Source organism: Procambarus clarkii, chromosome 89 (assembly GCF_040958095.1).
Source record: "Procambarus clarkii isolate CNS0578487 chromosome 89, FALCON_Pclarkii_2.0, whole genome shotgun sequence".
NCBI lineage: Eukaryota > Metazoa > Arthropoda > Malacostraca > Decapoda > Cambaridae > Procambarus > Procambarus clarkii.
The window spans coordinates 16,843,899-16,851,712 of record NC_091238.1 but is presented as its reverse complement, the minus strand read 5'-3'; the positions used below and the strand labels follow the sequence as shown (position 1 = coordinate 16,851,712).

Genomic DNA, 7,814 nt, shown 5'->3' with positions numbered 1-7,814 from the left:
GCATTCGTTTGATTGAGAAAACCACATGGTGCGTTCCCGCTGGTTCTCGCAAATTCTCAGACACCTCCAACAATGCAAATAACTGTGTTTTGTTTTTGTTTTAAAGATGCTAATAATGGTGGGATGTAAAGAAGGTGACTGCTGTAATGTTGCAAAGTATTGATTTTTGTTTTTTAGACAAAATTAGAAAAGAAAATCGAAAAAATTTCAAAAATGAACAAATGTCAAATATGTTCATTCACTGAATATCAGGTAGGCTGCTACATTTTCTAAAAAAAAAGTGAAAAATTAAAATCAAATGAAAGAATTTGAAAATAAAAGTCATAAAGGTTCGTTCAGTGATTGTCAGGTAGGCTGCTCCATTTCCAAAAAACAAAGAAACAAAAAAAATTGAACGAATTTGAAACAAGACAAATGTCATAAAGGATTGTTCAGTGTATGTCAGGTAGGCTGCTCCATCATTAATAAAAAATATGACAAATGCAAAACAAATTGAACAAATTTGAAAACAGGAAAAAATCTCATAATGGAGCATCCTACCTGACAAACACTGAACAAACCTTTATGACATTTCTTCTTTTTTCAAATTTGTTCATTTTAAATATACAAAATTGGAGCAGGCTACCTGACTGACATTCACTGAACAAACTTTTTTCTATAAAAAAGTGAAAAATATAAAAAATTGTACTTATGACACTTGTCTTAAAAAAAGATAGTATCATAAAGGTTGGTTTGTTCAGTGTATGTCAGGTAGGCTGCTCCATTATTTAAAAAATCGAATATCATATTGATGTTTTTCAGTGGTAGAACGGATTAATTTTATTTCCATTATTTTAAATGGGGAAATTCGTTTCGAAAGTCGAGCGTTTCACATGACGAGCTAGGTGCCGGAACGGATTAATTTCGTTAATCGAGGTTCCACTGTATATATATTTTAAATACTGAAGATATTAAATCAAATTTAAGTCAAATGTTACATAAATTGACCTACAATTTACAAATAAAATATAAGACATTTTCCTACAGTATTATTAGTGAAAATTGAACATGACAAGACCTAACTGAATTTGGAAATACTGTAAAGTATAATTTTATCATGAAATACAACCAAAAACAAGAATGGAGATTGATTGTTTTATCCAAATTGATCTACAATTACCAAAATAGAACTGATAATTAATACACTTTCCTACAGTATTATTACTTTTGAAAGTAGATGATGATTACACATAATTGAAAATGGAAATGCACTAATTTTGCATCAACATGCTAGATGGAATAATCAGCTTTGCCCAGGTGTTTCTGCTTTCTTTCCTCGCTCTCCCTCTCAGAACATGCACACACACATAACGTAACCGAACGTTAGTTTTACAATTGTTACTGTGATGCAGTGTTGTAATAATGTAATTAAAAATGTTGTAATTACATTGGGTGTAATGGAACATTATGTACAGGTGAAAACTGTTGAATAATTCTATAGAAAACCAAACTAATATATTGGACTTCATAGTCACTGGGAGTCAAAATACGAGTAAATTTTGCTTAAAGGAGGGCAATTGGGCGTACCCTGACCTGCTAAAAACCAACCCATATCACCCATGTGTCATCATGAAAAGTTAGGTGAGGCTAGCCCAAAGTGCCTGGCCTCCAACCTTGGACAGACATCCTCTTTTATAGCTCGCCATAACCTAAAGTGGAACTTTATCAGATATTACCCAAACTGCCCTACAGTTACAAAAATAAAACATATTTTCAAAAAATAAAACATATAACAAAATTTAAAGTAAAACTAGATTATGTAAAACTAGATTAAAGTAAATTTATGTTTCTATCTTTCTTGAGACGTATAAAAATCTTACGTTTATTAACGATTCTGCGTGAAATAAGCATTGTTCTGAGATGAATATTGCGGATTTCCGGCTCTACGACCGATGAAAAATGCAACTTTTATACAACTACAAATATCTTTAGTTTTACTTTAAATTTTGTCCTGAAAGGGTTTTCATATATAGATCTAGTTTCTGCCGTTCTTCTGACATAAAAAGACCTTTGGTTTAATAAGTTATTAAGATGTTTTCAACAATATTACTAGGGCGTTCACCGATTCCAACATGAGCGACCCTTTTGGAAACGCATGGAAACGCAACACTTGGGTTGACCCGATTGACAGACTGGTTATATTCCAACAGGGTCTGAGACATTTGCACTGGCGGGCGGCATTCTTGCCAACTATATGGCTGTTAAGTTGAAAATTGTAACTGTTAAGAGCATTCTATTGTGGTTTTAATATTAAACAATTATACATATACGAAACAGACAAATCTGGTGTCCGAAATAGTAAAAATATTAGTGTGCGATGTGATCAATGTAAGGGGGATATTGGGTGTGCCTCGTATCCCCTACAACAACAAGAAGTTCGAGAGCGATGAGGCCGCCACCTACTAGCTTCAGGATGTTGTCGAATCTAAATCAACAATATACTACCGCCGCTACTTTCTCGGAAACGTAAGTACCTGCCGCTTTACTTCTCTCACCCTGCCTAGCCTGGCCTGGCCTGACCTGGCCTAGCCAGACCTGACCAGACCTGACCTGGCCTAGCCTTTTTTTTTTTTTTTTTTTTTTTTTTGAGATATATACAAGAGTTGTTACATTCTTGTACAGCCACTAGTACGCGTAGCGTTTCGGGCAAGTCCTTAATCCTATGGTCCTGGAATACGATCCCCTGCCGCGAAGAATCGTTTTTTCATCCAAGTACACATTTTACTGTTGCGTTAAACAGAGGCTACAGTTAAGGAATTGCGCCCAGTAAATCCTCCCCGGCCAGGATACGAACCCATGACATAGCGCTCGCGGAACGCCAGGCGAGTGTCTTACCACTACACCACGGAGACCTTACCTAGCCTAGTCTGACCTGGCCTAGTCTGACCTGACCTGGCCTAGCCTTACCCAACACTAATCACCACACGTGACAGCCCAAACGAATCGCAAATAAGTACACGTAACAAGTCATATGCCCGGACACTCTTTCACCTTGGGGATTGAGTGGTAACTATTGTATAGAAGAGCCGGCTCCCTGAGAGTGGTAAGAGGGCGTGATAAGAGGCTAACGTGTGGTCTTGAAGGAAGTCGATAAAGCAGACAATTTTCAAAAGGAAGGGCAGCATAACGAGCAGACAGGAATGGACAGACAGTCGGTTATCCCATAATGTGTAATACGCCCCGCACAGCATGGGTGGAGTGGGGGGGGGGGGGGGGGGGGGTTGAAGCAGGGCACAGTATGGTGATGGTGCGGTGAAGTACACACCCACTGAATTCCTGCCATCAATAATTGTTTTCATAACCATTAGAACAATGGCATCCCTCCAGCCACCATCCTTCCACTGACCCCCTCCTCTGGTCCTCCACCTCAGACAATAACCCCCCACACCCCCTCTCCCTTCCAGACATCAGCATGTCAAAATCAGTACCATAATGTGTTTAAACTATTTAAACTAAGTCATTGTGTATCTCAAGGTATCTTAATTCATTTGAAAGTGTACATGTGCATTCGTTCATATACTCGCCTAATTGTGCTTGCTGGGGTTGAGCTCTGGCTCTTTAGTTCCACCTCTCAACCGTCAGTCAACAGGTGTACAGGTTTCTGAGCCTATTGGGCTCTATCATATCTACACTTGAACCTGTGTATGGAGTCAGCCTCCACCACATCACTTACTAATGCATTCCATTAGATATAATCATATATGATTACACATAATCATAATCATTCCATACACATAATCATATATGTGTACGTCAACGTATACATACATGCGTATATATACCTCATATTAAAATACTGATAAACGAATGACCATGAACAAATTAAATTATAATTGTAGCATTATATATAATTTTAATAGACTAATTACGTGTTTATACATTTGAATGGTCCAGACAGGTGGCCAGCCTTGGACATATACACTTCTAGTAGGCACAATGACCTCATGTTAGACCCTTGATAGATTATGTGAGAGAGAGAGCGAGCTGGGGCAGGGAGGTGCGTGCCCCAGGGAGATAATCCATGCCCATGCCCCGCCTCGAGGTCAGTTCTCGAGTCACACCAAGAATAACAATCGAGCAAGTTGTCCTGACCAGGATGTGGCATATTAGGGAGGGTTGAGGAATAGGAAGCCTGTCTGATAGGGCTCTTGGCAAGCAGCTCTCCCTCAGTCTACCTATCTATATGGAAGAAATGTATCTAGGCCCTCCTCCCCCATGCCTATTCTCTCTCCTCCACCTTTCTTCCTTCATTTCTTCCCTCCTTCCCTCCCCTGGGAAGGGGAGGGATGACTGGCGAGAGAGTAGGAGTGTGAGAGTGGTTAGAGAACTCGTAGTTCTCACGCTCGTGAAATTGTCTGCGACCCTGGAGGAGTAGAGCGGAGGGGGGGGGGGTGAAAGTAGGTGACGATGGAGGAGTAGAGGGGAGCATTATATGCAGTGAACGTAGGTGTCTATGGAAGAGTACATAATAGAGGAGGGTGAAAGGAAGGTGACGATGGAGGAGGAGAAGGGAGGGGGTGTGAAGGTAGGTGATGATGGAGGAGTAGAGGGGAGGAGGGGGGCAAAGGTAGGTGTCTATGGAAGAGTACATCATAGAGGGGGGTGAAGGTAGGTGGCGATGGAGTAGAGCAAAAGGGGTGGGGGTTGAAAGTAATCCTGAGTTTAATTTTTTAGTTATACTGTATATAGTGACACCTCGGCTTACGAATGAATATTTATGAACTTTTCGGGTTACGAGCCTAATTTCTTCGAAAAATTTGAATCGGGTTACAAACTTTGCCTCGGGAAAGGAGTTTGTTGATATACGTATGGGCTGACCTAGCGCGTGGTGGCATGGTGATCGCGCCTCAGTTTACCAGTGTCTCCTGCCTAGTAAGTATCGCGCCTGAATTCTTTGTAAAGCATTACATTTGTTTTGGGATTTTTGGCTATTTGAACATAAAATTTGTTATGATATATCTTGCCATGAGTCCCAAGAAAGCCAGTGGTAAGGTTCAAGCCAAGAAAACACATGTGAGAATGACCATAGAGGAAAAACAAGAGAGCATTCATAAACATCAAAATGGTGCACAGGTTGTTGAACTAGCTAGGCAGTACAACAAATCTATGTCAACAATATGCACTATACTTGCTAAGAAAAAGGACATTATGAGCATTAAAGTGGCAAAAGGCATATCAACAATCCCGAAACAAAGAACACAAACACTTGAGGATGTTAAAAAGTTTTTATTAATTTGGATACACAACAAGGAGTTAGCAGGTGATAGCATTTCAGAGGCCATCATTTGTGAGAAACCAAGGCATTTGCATGAAGACCTTTTAAAGAAAACCCCTGGAACGAGGGGGGGGGGGGAAAGATGAATCAAGTTTGAAAATGTGAAAAGTTTGTGTGACAATAGAGCCTCGTGGAAAACTTTTGCTGTGGTCATTACCTGGTGGAATGCACCCAGGATGGAGTATTAGGGCTATACATCTTTTAAATCATAAAAGTAATAAACATTTCCCATCAACCTTACAAACAATATTAACCTATTTTCATGTATTTCCCCCATGTGCATTTTAACAAAGTTGCTAAATTGCCTTTATCATTCTGTAAAATTTCAATTACAGTACTGTATGTATAATTTTGTTAGTATAAATGGACTGAATATTCTGAAATTGCTATTAATTTTACAATTTCAGATTCAAAGGTGGTCTGGACACCCAATTTGGTCAGACAGGTGAAGAGAGCATTTAGGATAGTTCGAAGAGATGAAGATGGTCGCAATTGTGTTCGAAGAGGCAAATGCCCCCCTTTGCTCCTGACATTATGTTCAACCATTGACCTCAGTACACCTAACACAAGGTAGGTTAAAAACTCCTCCTTTATGTCATTGGTTCATTAGCCAGAAACTCAGGGCTCATGTAGGAATATCCCTAAAAAAAAAAAAAGTGGCCCCAACAATGCATCCTCCAAGTCTGGAGGATGAGCAGGAGCATTGTTGAGAAGCAGGACCTTGAGTGTCAAACTTTTCTCTTGCAGATATTTTTTGATGGCAGGGCAAACCACTCCACATCACAGTTTTTCTGCACGTTATATATTTTTTAAAACTCTTGGATTTTCGGAATGATACACGAGTAAGGGTTTAATTTTCAAATCGCCACACAGCACAAGAGTTAGCCTATCCTGACACAAGTTAGCCCAAGTTAGCTTGTGTCCGGGCTGAGACGTCTCCTCTTGGGTAATGTATGTCCTCTTCGGCAATTTTTTCCAGAATAGCTATGTCTCCTCACAATTAAACACTTGTTGTGGAATGTATCCATCAATACAGCAAATGTATCCATCAATACAGCACAGTGTATCTACAAAATTTTAATTTTTTACTTATATATAGTGTCACCTCGGCTTATGAATGAATATTTATGAACTTTTCGGGTTACGAGCCTAATTTCTTCGAAAAATTTGAATCGGGTTACAAACTTTGCCTCGGGAAATGAGTTTGTTGATATACGTATGGGCTGACCTAGCGCGTGGTGGCATGGTGATCGCACCTCAGTTTACCAGTGTCTCCTGCCTAGTAACTATCGCGCCTGAATTCTTTATAAAGCATAACATTTGTTTTGGGATTTTTGGCTATTTGAACATAAAATTTGTTATTATATATCTTGCCATGAGTCCCAAGAAAGCCAGTGGTAAGGTTCAAGCCAAGAAAACACATGTGAGAATGACCATAGAGGAAAAACAAGAGAGCATTCATAAACGTCAAAATAGTGCACAGGTTGTTGAACTAGCTAGGCAGTACAACAAATCTATGTCAACAATATGCACTATACTTGCTAAGAAAAAGGACATTATGAGCGTTAAAGTGGCAAAAGGCATATCAACAATCCCGAAACAAAGAACACAAACACTTGAGGATGTTGAAAAGTTTTTATTAATTTGGATACACAACAAAGAGTTAGCAGGTGATAGCATTTCAGAGGCCATCATTTGTGAGAAACCAAGGCATTTGCATGAAGACCTTTTAAAAAAAAACCCTGGAACGAGGGGGAAAAAGATGAATCAAGTTTGAAAATGTGAAAAGTTTGTGTGACAATAGAACCTCGTAGAAAACTTTTGCTGTGGTCATTACCTGGTGGAATGCACCCAGGATGGAGTATCAGGGCTATACATCTTTTAAATCATAAAAGTAATAAACATTTCCCATCAACCTTACAAACCATATTAACCTATTTTCATGTATTTCCCCCATGTGCATTTTAACAAAGTTACTAAATTGCCTTAATCATTCTGTAAAATTTCAATTACAGTATACTGTATATAATTTTGTTAGTATAAATGGACTGAATATTCTGAAATCACTATTAATTTTACAATTTCAGATTCAAAGGTGGTCTGGACCCAATTTGGTCAGACAGGTGAAGAGAGCATTTAGGATAGTTCGAAGAGATGAAGATGGTCACAATTGTGTTTGAAGAGGCAAACGCCCCCCCCCCCCCTTTGCTCCTGACATTATGTTCAGCTTATTGACCCCTGCACACCTAACACAAGGTAGGTTGAAAACTCCTCCTTCATGTCATTGGTTCATTAGCCAGAAACTTAGGGCCCATGCAGGAATATCCCTAAAAAAAAAAAAAGTGGCCCCAACAATGCATCTTCCAAGTCTGGAGGATGAGCAGGAGCATTGTCGAGAAGCAGGCCCTTTAGCCCTTAACATGCTCGGGGTCTGATCACGGGAAAAATAAAAAAAAAATTCTATTGTACTTACTTTTGTTGCAATAGAGCCGAGAAGCTC

At 39.3% G+C, this 7,814-nt stretch overlaps 1 long non-coding RNA gene across 1 annotated transcript in view; it reads right to left on the bottom strand.

Moving 5' to 3' along the window:
• LOC138359172 (uncharacterized) overlaps positions 1-7,814 on the bottom strand; it is a 209,684-nt gene that overhangs the window by 186,881 nt on the left and 14,989 nt on the right. The window lies entirely within an intron of this gene.